The 17,404-nt window shown below is 37.2% G+C and overlaps 1 protein-coding gene across 3 annotated transcripts in view; it reads left to right on the forward strand.

Moving 5' to 3' along the window:
- The first annotated feature begins 6,712 nt into the window (after nt 1–6,712).
- Nucleotides 6,713–17,404, forward strand: part of LOC21411482 (putative nuclease HARBI1) — a 35,373-nt gene continuing 24,681 nt past the window's right edge. For 2 of the 3 annotated variants that reach the window (XM_024161868.1, XM_024161873.1), the window contains exon 1: nt 6,836–7,119. The gene's annotated coding sequence lies outside the window, so the exon portion shown is untranslated. Of the gene's footprint in view, nt 6,810–6,835; nt 7,120–17,404 lie in introns of those variants that run through there. The other variant, XM_024161876.1, reaches the window with a different exon arrangement.

Raw genomic sequence — 17,404 nt, forward strand, 5'->3', positions numbered from 1 at the left:
GAGAGAGAGAGCACGGAAGTGAGTGTGTGTGAGAGAGAGAGAGAAACGCACGGGAAAGAAAAAGAAAAGGAAGGAAAAGAAAGGAAAAAGAAAAAGAAAAGAAAAGAAAAGAAAAATAAAAGAAAGTGACATGTGTAAAATATAACAGTCCAGAAATGCGCCCATACACACTTCTGGATTAAATAAATTACTGTGAATAATTTAAATACCTTGGGATTATTTAAACTCAATTAATTAAATCAGATTAGGCACACTAATAATCTCAATTACCTTAATTAATCTCAATTAATTCTTCAGGGTGTTACAATCTCCTTGTCACGTTCTTCGACCTTGACTAAATCAATAAGGTTGATAATGGCAAGGACTAGGCCCTGAAAAATTACAAGTCAGAAAATAAGAGTACAAGAGACAAAATCAACAAGAAGAAAGAAAGGTAGCTCAATCGAGGCTTACATGGATCTGAAAGGATATCTGCTTGCGCTGACGGTCAACCAGAGAAGATTGGGCAGCGGTAATCCAGTGCAGCTCGAGAAAAGACTCATATAGAGCCTGGAAGATGACGAAGAAACGAGGGGGAAGTTTCAGCATAGCTCCAATCTCGGCATCAGAAATATCCGAGACTTGGAAGTTGGAGTCCATAATTTTGGCCCCCGGAATTAGCATACGCTTCCTCAGCGCCGGAGGAGCATTAGCAACATCAGGAATTAGGATCGTCGGCGTCCAAGTTTGGACCACCGGTGCCTTTTCTCTATGCCTCCTCTTCAACGCAGGAACCTCCTCCTCCGACGCTGAGGGGACCCTCATGGCTTTCTTTTTTCTTGGCACTTGGGAAGAAGAGTTGGCCTTCTCCTTTCCCTTGGATGGAGGTTGGCTTGGCGGAGGCGGCTAATTACTAGGAAGCTGAATCCTCAAAGACGCCATTTCTGTGCAAACGACGAGACAAAAATATAGTCAACGTCTAGATAGACCGTGCCAGAATAAGAAAGGCGGCGAGCCAGGGGTTTACCTTCGTCACTTAGGTGAAAAAACTCACGAACGGCGTTAAGGTTTGTAGGGTCGGGGAGGTCAAGAATCAGCCCAGTATGTCGAAGGTTGGCCTCGGTCAAGAGGGTGTCAATGTGGCATTCGCTCGAGGAATACGAAAAGGCCTGCTCAACCCTCGCCAACCTATTTCCAGTAAGCTTCGGCCGATCATGGCTAACTACGAATAGAAGAACTGTTTGCGTTAAAAAGAGGAAGAAGAGAAGATTAAAACTCACCCATGTTCCCAAACAACGCTTGCACCTTCCTTCGACGGGGCAAGCGGTCGTCGGGATGGAAGTTGAAGGGCCCTCGTATCATAAAAAACATGGGTTTCCACCCATGCGACGACGAGGGTATACCCAGTATGAGTTTGACAAATCTAGGCTGAGATCTCCCATGCCCACTCAAAAAATAACAACCTTCGTACTTTGCGACGTGGCATAACCTGTACATAAACCTAAACTCGTCCAGCGGCAGATCTGTATCAAACCGCTGGCTCCACAAAATCCAGGCACTCGCGAAGCAATACCAAAAATTCAGCGCCAGCTGAGCAAGGGAGATGCCATAGAAATGGCAATAGTCCTTTACAAAAGGGTGGAGCGGTAGGGTCATCCTCACCGTGACAGCCCTAGTATAAATAGAGAGATATCCGGTCAGAGGCATGCTGGTCCTAAAATGCATATCCGGAAGGAGGTATTCAAACAATCTCCCATAAATGCAGCCTTCTTTGACAGCCCGGATGATATCTTTGTTTCAGACTTTCGACGCCACAATATCAGCCGTAAAGAACGGCCTGTCCGGATCTCCACTTGTAGCAGCCAGCGGGGCATCCACCAGTGAAATGGTGACCCCACATATGCTGCCACCTGTGAAAGGCCTCCTATCGATATCTTCGTCGATCATTCGGTAGACGCTGTCATAATTATCGCTACAGTCGTCGCTTGGGCCGGCCATATGTTCCTTGACTTCCCGCAATAGTAAGTCGCAGTCTGACGAGGAAGATGACCATGAAATCTCTGTCACAGAAGGGGAGTATGGTCGTACAACAGACGGTTCCTCTCGACGGGTGTTTTTTGGGGCCATTGTTCTGATAATAAAAAAGACAAGGAGCTACGTCAAAATCCTAAGTCGAGAGGAAGGAAGAAACGACGGTCATTCTAAGCGACGACCATCTAGACAACGACTGCTGAAACACCTCAACATAACGTCGACCATTCATATGAAAATGGTAACGACGAATGCTCGTGACAACCAAGGTTCATCAGAACCCAGAAGCCAGACTCGCATTCAACTAAAAGCAGGAAAAACTATCCTACGTGGGTTGAATAAAGCATAGTAAGTTACTGTCATCTACATTTCGCATATCAACACCTATGATTCACTGGGAAAGCCAGTAAAATCATCCAGCAACGCAAATAAGCAACGATTAAAGCTTACCGATGAGTTGGAGTCTGGACGGAGTTTTGAAACCAAGTAGCTTCACGATGCAACGAAGGAAGCAGGAAGCAAGGAGCGCAAGTCAGAGATTCGCAAGGAGAAATTCAGGCAGAGTAACGGCGGTTCTAAGAAATTTTTTGGAAAGAATGGTTTCGGTTTGAAGAATATTTAAAGGAAAATAGGCCCTCGACCCTTGGCCGTCAGATAAGGCTCATGGAAATCCAACGGCAGGGGTAGTTTTCCCAGATCAAACGACAGCAAGGCGAAGGCGAGAAGAGGAAGGGATGCGATCCAAGGGCTCATATTCATCTTTTCAAAATAAAGCCTTACGTCAGTATGGGGAAGCGACCGACGCGACGGTTGCGCTCATCGAAGAAATTAAAAGCATCCAAACCATCATTATAGATTAAGGCTCGGGATCAGTTTCCCACACCCGAAGCACAAAGGTACGACCGAACCTAAGCTCGAGGCTGTCTGAGAGAAACCCTCGACCTGGGGGGCTGTGGGAAAATGTGGATGACGCGTGGGCAAATAACAGTGCGACACGTGGCCTTACTTTCCCTAAAAAAGGCAACAACCCTCGACGGGGTGGGGGGGATTCCCTTTTCTTCTGCTGCAAGGGAAGCCCAACCTTCGACGTCGACCCCTCATGACGATGACAGTTCGTACCGTCGACCTTACGGCAGGAATCCTTCGGGAAGAAAGCAATTGCCAAGGAAAAAAACTAGGCTGAGCAAATAGAGATGGCGAGAGGAATGCCCGAAGAGGGGAAAGCCTGACATCGCAAGTTGCGTGCGAAAATGGGAGATGTCTGCAATACATGCATTAAATGCAAACCCTTAAACCGCCCTACGGGGGACAAAAAAGGGTTACAGCTACGCACAGAGCTGTAATGGGAGACTAATTGGCTGAGTGAATAGTGCGCAAAAGTGATTAGTGGGCTACGGTCTGAGCCTAGAAAGGTAGACCATTTGAGTGCTTTTCAGCCTACAAGAGAAAACCCCCCCGGACGAAGGAAGCTCGGCTATAAAAGGAAAGAGGCCTCATACGGAAGAGAGGTTGATCTTTCTAGAGAGAAAAGAACGAGAGAGCAATTTGTGGTGTAAATTGTAACAATATCAGAAGAAATAAAAAACTACAGTAGATATAGCTCTTCATTTATAAGAGTGAACCACTATAAATTTTGTGTGTTTTTCTACTTTTAAGTATTTCATCTTACATTGCTCACTACACAAAAAATACCACAAGCACTTCACTGCCTATACTAAGTATACAGTTAATACTAAGCCGGTAATCCAACGGGATACCTAGCGGTGACCCGGCTCATTTTTGTTGACGAGTTTTTACCGTCAACAATAACAAAAAAAAGAAAAAAAAATAGATCTATATTGTTGTAAAAAGAACTTAATAAAGAATAGTTAGAGAATAGTTTAATTAATATTCTAAAAACTCATCCACACAATTGCATTAATATGTAATAAGAAAGAGGATAAAAATATATTTATATGTATATATATATATATATATATATAAGCAGAAAACAATAAGGAAAAGAAAAAAAAAAGAGTCAAACACCAAAATCGGCGAGTTTTTGACGACTATGGTGAACAGTAGAGCTAATGTGGTCTCTTTTAATATAGCTACTAGTTTAGACACGTGATGCAAGTATTGAATTGTAATTGATATTTTTATAACGTAAAATATAAATAATAATATATAATTAGAAAATAAATATATATACAAATAAATTACTTAAAAATTAAAAAAGAGTATATATCAAAAGATAGTAGATCAGTGACCCGATTATAAAATATATATAGAGTCCACATCTAATTTATGAGGAAAATAAATGAATATAAGTCAATAATAGTTTAAATCAAAAGGTTACATTTAATGCATAAAAATACATAAAACATTCTAAATTATAATCAATAAAATAAAAAATTAAGGAGTTGAAATTTAAAAAGGAAAGAGATTTTTTTATACTATCACAGGATGAATATAAATTAAGAGAAAAGAAAAAGGGCAAAGCGCCAAACACTCCCCATTTTTTACTACCAAGTATGAACAATAATTTACATATATACTTTTTATATATTTAGGATTTAGAATTTAAGAGTTAACAGATATGAAAAATAAAAAAAAAAGAAATAAAACAGTTAAAAAGAGGAAGGAGAAGAATCACCAAAGTGGGTATGGAAAAGAAAAGTTAAAATTTATAGAACTAAAAAAAAGGAAACAATTATAATTAACAAAATGAAAGTAAAATAAACGAGTTGCAACTTAAAAAGGGAAGGAATCGGTTTGGACTACCATGTGATGAATATAAATTATTTGAGAACAAAATAAGAAAAATAATGGAATTGAAACTTAAAAAATGAAAGGAAAAAGGCAAAGCGACAAACCTTCTCTATTTTGAGCTACTAAATATGAACAAGTTACATATGTACTCTTTTATATATTTAGGGTTAGAATTTAGGATTAAGAATTAAACTTTAGGTTTTAAGATTTAGGATTTAGGATTTAAGAGTTAACGGGATATAAAAAAAGATATAAAACAATTAAAAGAAAGAAAAAGAAGGAGAAGAATCACGAAAATGAGTATGGAAAACAAAGCTTACAAATTGTATTATTTAAAAAAAAAGAAAAAAAAGTAAAAAAAAAAGACGAAGCACCTTGCGTAAATAACGATGAGGGAAGAGAATTTCTACTCTTTTATATTATAGTGATATTCTAGAACACTACTACAAAGAAACCTCTAAGTAAGATAACATTTAGAAAAAAAATTAATTGAGATAAATGCAAGAAAAGAGTTAAAAAGAAGAGTAAGTACGAAAAATTTAAAAGTTTGGGGAAGAAAAGAAAAAGGAAAAAGAGAAAATAGAAAGAAAAAAAAGGCAAAGCTGTGCGTGTGAAGCCAATTTTCACGCTTTTATAATAAAATATAGTGATATACATGTCGCCATCATTGGAGAAGAAAACGGTTGGCAATGTTGCAGATTTCGGGTGAAGGTTGGCGGATATTTCTAGAATTTCTGAAGTTTAGATTTTTTTAAGAACGAAATTTAGATTTAAGATATGCTATCATTTTCCGATCTAAAACAATTAGGGATTTTCTGTGTTAGACCTTTAAAAATTTATTACCTATTATTTTTGTTAGGCATATTTTTCCAATTTAATATAATTCTAATTAAATTTAATAGTAAAAAATTAAAATTGTCGGACACCTAAACAATTATACTATAATTTTTTAATTTCTCTTTTAAGATAAATACTAATGCTAATTGTGTATTTAACATCAGAAAACTCACCCACACAATTGCATTAATATGTAATAAGAAAGAGGATGAAAATATATTTATATGATGAAAAGGAAAAAAAAAAAAGAGTCAAGCACCAAAAAGGGTGGGTTTTTGACGACCATGGGTGAATAGTAGAGCCAATATTGGTGAATAGCTGCTTGTTGCCGTCGTTGGAGAAGAGAACGGTTGCTGGCTATGTCGCAGATTTTGGGGTGAAGGTTGGGGGTATTTCTAGAATTTGTGAAGTTTAGATTTTTTTTAAGAATGATGAAGTTTAGATTTAAGATATACTATTATTTTCTAATTTAAAATAATTACGGACTTTCTCTAATAATTTCTGTAAAAATTGATTATGGATAATTTTTTATTTTTCAGTTATTAGATCTATATCATAATATGTCTATTCCACGTACTTTTTTAATTTAATTTAATTTTAATTAAATTTAAAAGTTAAAAAAATAAAATTACTTATAGGATGAACTATTGGAGAAACTTTCAAACAATATATGATAATTTTTTAGTCTTCCTTTTAAATATGTTATTTAAAACAATTAGGAATTTTTTCTAATAGTTTCTGTAAAAATTAATTACAGATAATTTTTTATTTTTTAATCGTTAAATCTATATCAAAATTTATTTATTTCATATACTTTATAACTTAATGTGATTTTAATTAAATTTAACTGCCAAAAAAATGAAATTACTTATAAACGAACTATAAGAGAAACTCTTAAACAACTATACTATAATTTCTAGTCTCCCTTTTAAATATTACTTCCCTCTCTTCTCTTAACAAAAGATCCTGACGATCTCCAGGACATCCACGTGGAGAATTTGCGATAGTCGTTAAAATAGTTCGGTTTTCACTAGATTAGGATTTGAGAAACAAGCCCCAATTTTTAACGGTCTAAAAAGTCACTTTCTGTAAACAATAGTGAGCAGAGGGAGGAGAGAGAGAGAGAAGAGAGGGAAGAGTGAGAAGAAGACAAGGTGACGTGAAGAAAGGATTCTCAAAATCGCCGAAGGAGAACAGAAGAGAAAAAACGAGTGAGAATTTTCTCGAGCAACAAACATTTTCCTTGCTTTTTCTATTTGCTTCAAATTCATGGTTTCCTTCGTTGTTCCTCCGGTATCGTCTCGTGATCCAAACAGCAAGCAAACAACAACGCTCTCGCTGCAGGGCGATCCGCGCCGCTCCACCACGGCCAGTACCAGAATCAACTGCCGGCGCCGCCGCAGCTTCAATTGGCGCCTAACGGCGATGATCGCTCGGTTCTTCATTCCCGTGTTACCTTCGACGGCGCTTCTTCTTCTTCCGTCAGTATCAAGCACTCCCAACCCTTGGATTCTCGTGAAGGTTATTACTTCCACCCCGTCCTTTCTTTTCCTTTTTGATCAAGTTTGGCTTGGTTTTCGCATGTTGGATGCTTTGTCGTTAGGGTTTTGGAGCAATATTGTTTCTGATGGTCTTTTGGTGTATGATTTTGTTACTTTTAGGATTTCAAACTCTCTGTGTGTTGTGGAATTTTTATTTTCAATTGTTTTAGTTTTGGAGTAATTAGTTATTGAGATTGTTTCGCTTGTTAATTTTTATGCTCTTTCTCGAAAATATTGCACCTTTTATCAAATTCCTTTTGAGAAATTGTGAGAGCAAATTAGCAAAAAAGTCAACACATGTGGTTTGATGGCATCAATCATAACCATGGTTGGCATTGATAAAAATATTAGCATAATGTTGTTAGTGTGATTTTGTAGAATGAGAAAAAAAAAGGACTGACATTGGGAATCTTAGCTTGTGTATGTATAGATTATTTTTCTGAAATTAACTTGTAACTTCGCGAAATTTAGGTAAGTTTAATTAGACATAAATAAGTAACCAGTGTGTTAACTAAAGTTTGTTAGTGTGCCAATTATTTAATTTTTGGTAATTATGTTTAGTATTTTGGTGTATTAAATATGAATTCCATGTTATTTTGATCACACTTTAAAATTTTGAGAATTTCTTTATTTTTGAATCAAGATTTATTGAAATTACGGTTTACCTTTTTTTTTTTTTTTTTTGAATAAACACTTGTAAATCAGCCCCCTTGTCATTTCTCTGCTCAGTCACGTGGTACCCTTGTTGAGGACTATCCCGAAACTCTTCATTCAAGGCCACCGCTTGACCAAGTTTAACACTTGATGTAGTATAAAAGCTTAAGTTATCAAAATTCCTCGTTTCTCAAAATTTCCATTGACGTTTTCTTTTCCTATTTTTCTCAGTATTCTGCATGAGAGTTCGAACCACTTTCTTAGAAGTTTCAGAGGGGGAAATAAACCCTTGAATTTAAAGAAGCTCATCTATAGACAAATTTTCCACTAGAATTCTTATGAGAATGAGGAAAACTTGATGATTTTGTTGATATTTAACCTAAAAGATCGAATCTGAGATACAATCTTTGATCTGCAACCTTTGTATTTTCTTTCAATCTTGTTATTCTGGATCTCATGGAATTCTATCTATGAAAAGCAACTTGTAATTTTTGGATTTGAACTCAAAAGTGAGTTATCTTTCTAATTTTTGTTGTAGTTTTATGTATAATTTTCTTAAGTTCAAGGTTTCTTATGTAAATTTGTATTCCAAGTTTACTTGGGTTTTTAATTTCTTGAATTACTTATCGTTAGAGAGAGTATTAACAAAATTATATATAAATAGACATGGTTTTGATGTTTAGAAATTGATCAGGAGTTTAAGAATCTGAATTTTGTTTTCTATTTTCAGTGATTATGCTGAGAGTTTTCATCAATTTGTTATTGATCATTTAATGAATTTTAGAAGTGTTTAAAAGTTGTGTTATACAACTTGTTTCTTCTTTTGAAAATTTCTAAAATTAGTTTATGGTACAGTAATAACTCTTAGATTACATGACGGGTTATAATAAAACTATTTTGAACAGGAAGTTGAACGGTAGTCTGTTATTTTTGAAAAGTTTGCGAGATGGATTAAACAGAAACAATGAGTGGGCATGGGAGCTTTAAGGAGGACTCGATAGATTTACAGTTTGTTTTTAATAATTTTTGGCTAAAGTATTATTTTAAGCAAATAATTTTGTAAATAATTTGAGAAAAATCATGATTTTGCAAAATTGGTATTTTTGAAAGTTATTGTGGCTTTGGAAACGAGTTCTAAGAGTTGAGTATACCATTTATGGATATTTTGATTATTGTTGTATTTTCCCTAGTTTTGGAAATGATTCTAAGGTATTTTGAAGATTATATCTGGATATACTAGATTGCACACACGGTACGAAGAGTGCACCTTCCCGATCAGGGGAATTGCCGCGGTATTTGCTGGCGATGGCCCATGAATATTACACGCTATTGTAAGATATAGTAGGGACAGATTGCATTGTTGGCATTATTTACTCATTTTAATTCTGCACGTTTATTACTTCTACATTGTTATATATATATATATATATTTTAGTTTATTTATCTTAAATTATTGTTTTGGAAATTGGTTTTAAACTGTTTAGGTTTTTAGGAATTGTGACTTTTAAAGATATATATCCTGTTGAGCCATTGCCCTATATTCAGCTTTTGCACTACTCCTAGCCACCACACTTTGTTTCTTGCTTCTCTAGGTTACCAAATTTCCCCATAGAAAAGTACAATAACCAGAGGTAGATCTCCTGTCAGTCACTGACCCTGCCCTATCATCCTTCATTGATCACTTTTCTTAAAAAAATAATCCTTTCCCCAGAGTCCCCTTTAAATATATTAGAATTCTGTAAACTGCTTCCAAGTGTTCGTCATAGGGAGAGTGCATAAACTGACTCACCATACTAACATCAAAAGAAATGTCCGGTCGAGTATGAAATAAATAGATTAACTTTCCCACTAAGCGTTGAAATCGACCTCTGTCTACAGGAACTCCTTCCTTAACCTCCCCTAGTTTCGAGTTAAACTCCATAGGAGTGTCTGATGGTTTACAACCACTCATTCCCGTTTCTTCCAACAGTTCTATGATATACTTCTGTTGAGAAACTACTATACCTTTCTTAGACCTAGCAATTTCCATTCTAAGGAAGTATCCAAGTGGTCCTATATCCTTGATCTCAAACTCGGTAGCAAGGCTCTTCTTCACTTTACCAATTTCCTCAAGATCATCACCAGTGAGGATAATGTCGTCTACATAGACATTTAAAACTGCAATTCTACCTTCAGCAGAAGTCTTCATAAACACAATATGATTAGCTTGTCCTTGTAAGAAACTTTGAGTATTTACAAATCTTGCAAATCTATCGAATCAGGCCATCGGGGATTGTTTAAGTCCATATAAAGACTTCCTCAACCTGCAACATTTTATTCCCAAAGCTTTCAATAAATCCCGAGGGAGCTTCCATGTACATTTCCTCTTCTAGATCTCCATTTAGGAAGGCATTCTTGACGTCCAATTGATGAAGAGACCAATCCAGGTTAACTGCAATAGAAAGTGTTAGTTTACCAATCCATTCCAAAAGCTTAAGCTGTTAGCAGGTGGGCTAACAATAGTTTTATACTTTAACACTCACCCTCATGTGTGGGTTGGACAATGGGCAATCGTGTGGGTAAATTAATTTGAAAGCCCAACACGTAAATATTTAAGCCTGAGATATATTAAAGACCCAACACATTATGATTATTCTAAATGGGGATAAAGAGTGCAATTACGGGGGTTTGAAGCCGCCATGGTTGGCTCTGGTTCAGACACTTCAGATGCTAGCAGTGGTATGACTTCATCAGAGGCAGTTTCACAACCAATTCCGGCCGTTTCTTTCTCTGAGCATTCCCTTCAAATCACCATTCACAAATTGAATGGAAAGAATTACCTTGAGTGGTATCAATCTGTACATCTGGTGATCGACAACAAAGGGATACTCGGGCACTTGAATGGTGAAGTAAAACCGCCAGCCACCAATGATCCAAAACATAGGCAGTGGCGTTCAGAAAATTCCATGGTGATTGCCTGGCTAATCAACTCGATGGACCCTGTTGTTGGAAAGCCCTTCATGTTCTTGCCGATGGCCCATGATGTCTGGGAGGCAGTCCGGAAAACTTATTCTGATTTGAACAACCACTCACAATTGTTCGAATTAAACACTCGAATGTTGAAGATGCAGTAGGGTGACCGTGAGGTAACAGCCTACTATAATGATATGATGACAGTTTGGCAGGAATTGGATATGTTTGAAGATGAACAATGGGAAAATTCGAATGACAGTCCTCGGTACAAAAAAAAGATTGAGAGAGGCCGGGTATTTATGTTCTTGGCTGGTTTGAATAAAGATCTCGATGAGGTTCGAGGACGTATATTAGGGAAAAGACCCTTGCCAGCGATAAAAGAAGTGTTTGCAGAAGTGCGTAGAGAAGAAACACGGCGGCAAATGATGTTGAAGAACATCGACGAACCAAAAATAGATGGTGAGGGATCTACCCTTGTGGTTCGAGGCACAGATTTAGAAGGAGACAGGCGTGGAGGTAAGCAGCAAGCTGGAAGAATTGTTGAAAACTACACGGGAAACCAGCAAGCTAGAAGAAAAGACCCGGCAGTGACACCAAGTCAGGGGGAGATGTCCACGCATTCCAAGCAAACCGCACGGATCCAGAGCAGGAATCTCCATAAGCGCCCCTTCCTTTTACAAAGGAATAGATAGAGCACCTACATAAAATGTTTCAGTCCCAATCTTTAGGAAATTCTAACTCATCTTATTCTCTAGCACAATCAGGTAACTCTTTCACTGTAGCCATTGCGTGTACCAAGTCTAATGGCTCCTGGATATTAGATTCAGGTGCTACTGATCATATGACCGGTACTTCACAATTCTTTTCTTCATATACACCTTGTGCATGGAATCAAAGAGTTAAAATTGCAGATGACTCATTTGCTACTGTTGTTGGGAAAGGAACATTTACCATTTCCCCTTCTCTAATTCTAAAAAACGTTCTTCATGTTCCCCATTTGTCATATAACCTATTGTCTATCAGTAAATTAACTCTTGATCATAACTGTCAAGTTAATTTTTGGTCTTCTCGTTGTGAATTTTAGGATTTAACCTCGGAGAAGATGATTGGGGGTGCTAAACTGGATAGTGGTCTCTACCTCTTCAATAATGAATCTACTTTTGGAAGACAAGATCAGCAGACATGTTTCAATTATATTTCTGTTTCTAGTGACAGTAAGATTATGTTATGGCATTATCGATTAAGACATCCAAATTTTCAATATTTAAAGCATTTGTTACCCAAGTTATTCATGAATAAAAGTCCTTCTATTTTTTGATGTGAATCTTGTGAATTAGCAAAACATCATCGTGTTGTTTTTCCATCTCAACCATATAAAAAATCAAAACCATTTACCATGATTCATAGTGATATTTGGGGTCCTTCTAGAGTGCCAACCTTTTCTAAAAAACACTGATTTGTTACTTTCATTGATGATCATACTAGAGTCACTTGGGTCTTCCTTTTAAAAGAAAAATCCGATGCTGAAACCATGTTTAAAAATTTTTATAATATGGTTCAAACACAATTTCAGACTCAGATTAAAATTTTCCGAAGTAATAATGGAAAAGAATTTTTTAACAATGTGTTAGGGAATTTTTTTTACCAGAAAAGGGATTGTACACCAAAGTTCTTGTAACAATACACCTCAACAGAATGGGGTGGCTGAAAGGAAAAAATAGGCATCTCCTTGAAGTTGTTAAGAGTTATAAGTTTGAAAACTAAGGTTCCTAAGCACCTTTGGGGAGAAGCAGTTTTAACAACCACTTATTTGATTAATAGGCTGCCTATAAGAATTTTAAACTTTAAAACACCAATTAAGGTTTTCACTAAATGTTTTCCCACCACTCAACTAACAACATATATTCCCTTAAAATTTTTTGGAAGTGTGGCTTTTGTTCATAATCATGATCCTAGACATTCTAAGCTTGATCCAAAAGCACATAAGTGTATTTTTGTAGGCTATCCTACAAATCAGAGAGGATGTTTTGATCCGGTTTCCAAAAAAATGTTTGTTTTTATGGATGTCACATTTTTTGAAGGACAGTCCTACTACAGCAATTCCCATCTTCAGGGGGAGAACACTAGTGAAGATGATTTTCTAAATAGTTCAATGTTTTAGTTTACTCAAGATGATGTTTCCCACAAACAATTACCCAAAGAGAATGGTATGGAAAATACAAAGCCAGTGGAAACAAATGAATTAAATGTTGAAAATATTGAATCTACCAATGAACAACTTATGGTAATGCCATCTCAAAATTAAAATACTGAAACAACAGAAATGTGTGCGAAACGGTTTAAAGGTCTTGTTAATTAAAAGGAGTACTAAGCACAGAAAAGAAGAGGCACTATCCTACAACACCACCAAGAGTCTAATCAGAGGTTAGATCATGACATTCATGATGACTCTTCAATAGTTCCTGAGAATAATCCTCCAGGTAATTCTAAGTCAAACCATTCTAGTCATCTTGATCTTCCCATAGGAAAAGTGTTAGGTGAGTACAAAACATCCGTTGTCAAATTTTGTGTCTTACAAAAGTATTTCCCCCTCATAGTGCCTTTATTTCACAAGTGTCAAGTGTGGTTATTCCTAATAGTGTCCAGGAGGCTCTAAATGTTCCTGAGTGGAAAGAAGCGTTCCTTAAGGAGATGAGAGCTCTAGAGAAGAATGCTACTTGGGAGAAAGTGGATCTGCCAGATGGGAAGACAGTTGTTGGCTGTAAATGGGTATTTACCGTGAAGTACAACTCAGATGGATCTTTGAAAAGATACAAGGCTCGCCTTGTGGCTAAAGGCTTCACTTAGACATATGGAGTGGACTACTCAGAGATTTTTTCTCCAGTGGCAAAGCTAAATACAGTTTGGGTACTCTTGTCTGTTGCTGTTAATCTCGATTGGCCTGTGAACCAACTGGATGTGAAGAATGCTTTTTTGAATGAAGACTTAGAGGAAGAAGTCTATATGGAACCTCCACCGGGCTTTACTGAGAAGTTTGGAACCAAGGTGTGCAAACTAAAGAGGTCTCTATATGGTCTTAAACAGTCTCCCAGAGCTTGGTTTGAGAGATTTACAAAGTTTGTTAAGAACTAAGGATATACATAGGGACAATCAGCTCACACTCTTTTTACAAAGAAATCTATCAAAGACAAGGTGTTTATCTTGATTGTCTATGTGGCTGATATAATTCTGGCTATATATGATTTAGAAGAGATGATCAGACTGAAGCAGAGCCTAGCTAAGGAATTTGAGATTAAAGATCTAGGCCAACTAAAATACTTCCTTGGAATGGAAGTGGCAAGATCAGAAAGGGGCATTGTGGTGTCACAGCGGAAGTATATTCTAGATCTCTTGAAAGAAACTGGAATGAGTGGTTGCAAACCTTCAGATACTCCAATAGAAGCTAATGCTAAACTTGGAGATGTAAAAGATGGTGTTCCAGTAGACACAGGGAGATACCAAAGATTGGTTGGAAGACTAATCTACTTGTCACATACATGTCCTGACATCGCTTTCGCTGTGAGCATGGTAAGTCAGTTTATGCATTCCCCACATGAAGAACATTTGGAAGCTGTGTATCGAATTCTTCGTTATCTGAAAAGCACACCCGGAAAAGGACTATTCTTCAAGAAAAATGAGAAGAGAGGAATTGAGGTGTATACAAATGCGGATTGGGCAGGTTTGGTCACTGACAGAAGGTCAACATCAGGCTACTGTACAAATCTATGGGGCAAGTTAGTCACTTGGAGAAGCAAGAAGCAAAGTGTAGTCGCTAGAAGTAGTGCTGAGGCATAATTCAGATCAATGGCTCAAGGAGTATGTGAGGTTCTTTAGCTAAAAAAAGTTTTGGAAAAGCTTAAGAGACCAATAAGTTTTCCTATGTAGTTGTATTGTGACAACAAAGCGGCTATCAATATTGCTCATAATCTAGTTCTACATGACAGGATGAAACATGTTGAGATTGATAGACACTTTATAAAAGAAAAGCTTGAAGAAGGAATAATTTGTACTCCATTTGTACCCACCACACGGCAAGTTGCAGACGTTTTGACTATGGGTCTGGTGAGACAGCCATTAAAATTTCAAGTGAGCAAGTTGGGCATGGGATATCTTTGCACCAACTTGAGGGGGAGTGTCGGTAAATTAGGAATGTTAGGTTAGGATTTTTGAATGAATTAGGAAAGAATCAAGTAATAGAATAAAATTCCTGATTATAAGGGATCCTAAGGTTAGCCGTGTATGCTCTTCTTTTCTATTTAAATGTGTTTTATTTTTCTAGAATGAATAAGATGAATCAGAGAGTAATTCTCTTGTTCTTTCCTCTGTGATTTTTTATAGAAAGTAGCACTCTTATAGTATTCAACATAGTAACTGGTGAAAAAGTTTCTGAATAATCAATGCATAGGTTTGTGTAAACCCGTTAGCAACTAATCGAGCCTTGTATCTCTCGAGCATTCTTATCTCTTCTAATACTTCCTTTGTGATATGGAGATTCCCTTTTTACTCCTTGCAACCTCCATTCCTAGGAAATATTTCATGAATCCCAGGTCCTTGATCTAAATTCCCTTGCCATAATCTTCTTAATTTCTTCCATCTCTTGAAAGTCATCTCCAGTCAGTATTATGTCATCCACTGTCACGCTCCCAAACCGGGGTTAGTGACATGGAGGCTTATTTAGAAACTTAAACCTGTTTAAGAGAATGATTAGCATATAATGTTGCAAACATTATAATTTTTTTTTAAATTCAAAACATCCAGGTATTTCCAAACAAGCCCCTGCATTCAAGAGAAATTTAATTTCAAGAACGATGGTGGAATTTCCAACCAAACCAGTTTAAAACCACGTCTCTGGTATCATGTCAGGAATTCTCACAGGTGTTTAGCATACATGAATATAAACAAGAGTAAATGTGACATCAACCACAGTCTAGTAATATTTAAGTTTTCAATCCATAATCTTTCATACATGCCTTGAGATAAGGGATTAGAGGAAATACAACTCTTCGCTTTCCTGAAACAAGTCCACGTCGCCGGTAATAGCTACCTACTCCGCACTACTCCTCGCGTCTCCTGGAGGGGTTTAATACATTTGAAAATAGAAAAAGGTGAGCGAAAGACCCAGTAGGATATAATTTTATAAAGCATTTAAAATAAAAGTACTCACGGTCCGAAGATATACACCCGGAACCGATCATCCATTTTTAGAAAAGGAAATACTCACGGTAGAAAATGTCTGTATAATGAAAGTGTGCAGTTCATCATACCACTAAACAAGAAGCGGTAAAAATGTCTGTCTATGAAAAGTGCAGGGCCATAATTCCACTAAACAAGAAGTGGATCCGTACGGGTTTCGGGCCCTGCCCCTAAGGATGCGATTCCCACATCCCGATCTCTGTGGCCACCATGCGTTGTATCATTCCTTAAATATTTCATTTTAAGAAATGATACTCTTTAAAATCTCATTTCCAAAATCATTGGAAAACCTAATAGCATTCACATGCTATTTCTTTCAAAATCATTTTCTTTAAACAAGTTTTGTTCTAAAACATTTTCATTGGCTAAAACCATTTAAAGTAGGGCTAACAAGGATATGGACAAGAATATCCTACCTGTTGGATATCAAGCCTGTGGCTGTCTTCACGTAGCCCTAGCTACGCTTGCCTTTGAGGCTCAAATTTCAATTGTGCCACTATCTTTCCCATCAAAATGAACAATTTAGAGTTTGATCTTTCTCACCAAACATTCTCGTTTAATTAGATGCAATTTTATCATATTAGTGTGCCATAGTTCAAAATCAATGTTCATAAACAATTCTTAATTCAAATCATGATTCTTTGACAATGGAAATTTATTCCGGAGAATCGGATGGAAAACAAGGATTCATGTGGCTAATCCACTCATTTTGAGTTCTCAAATGAGGTTAGGTCAATCCCACATCGAGTTTCAGGGTCAAAACAGGGTTTTTAGGACTGTTTAGGGTCAGTTTCAGTGGGAACCGGTCGACCGGTGACAGAGGCGTGTAACTCCACCGGTCAGCCGGTGGAGAGGTGACCGGTCGACCGGATCGGTCGACCTATGGAAGGGTGACCGGTCGACCGGACCGGTCAACCGGTGGGGAAAAACTCTAGGGCCAACAATGGCCGATTCACGAGGAACAAAGCCAAAACCTGCAATTTTGGGTCTGATTTCGATATATTCTCAAAGGAAATGTGTAGATCTAGTTTTAAATCAACAAATGGGGTCCAAAGAATCAAAAACCCCCAATTTTCATTAAGGTTTCACCAAATCCCATTCGGATTCCATTTGAAAACAAAATTTAAACCAAAAAAATCACCAAACTCGACTAAAACGAGTTCCACAAGGCTAAATCTAAAAATCTAAAGTGAGTTTCAAAGAGTTTTACCTCGATCCAAGCTTTGATGTTGAAAACCTCTTGGAAACCTCCGTTTTTGGTTTAAATCCGTCCCTTGAGAAAGGAAACTTTGAGAGAGAGAGGGAGAGATGAACGAGAGAGAGAGAGAGAGAGAGAGAGAGAGAGAGAGAGCTCGAGATAGAGAGAGAGTGTGAGGGAGAGAGAGCTCGGGAGATCAAGAGAGGGAGAGAGAGAGTAACGTGAGGAA

The sequence above is a fragment of the Morus notabilis genome, unplaced genomic scaffold (genome assembly GCF_000414095.1).
Source record: "Morus notabilis unplaced genomic scaffold, ASM41409v2 Scaffold265, whole genome shotgun sequence".
NCBI lineage: Eukaryota > Viridiplantae > Streptophyta > Magnoliopsida > Rosales > Moraceae > Morus > Morus notabilis.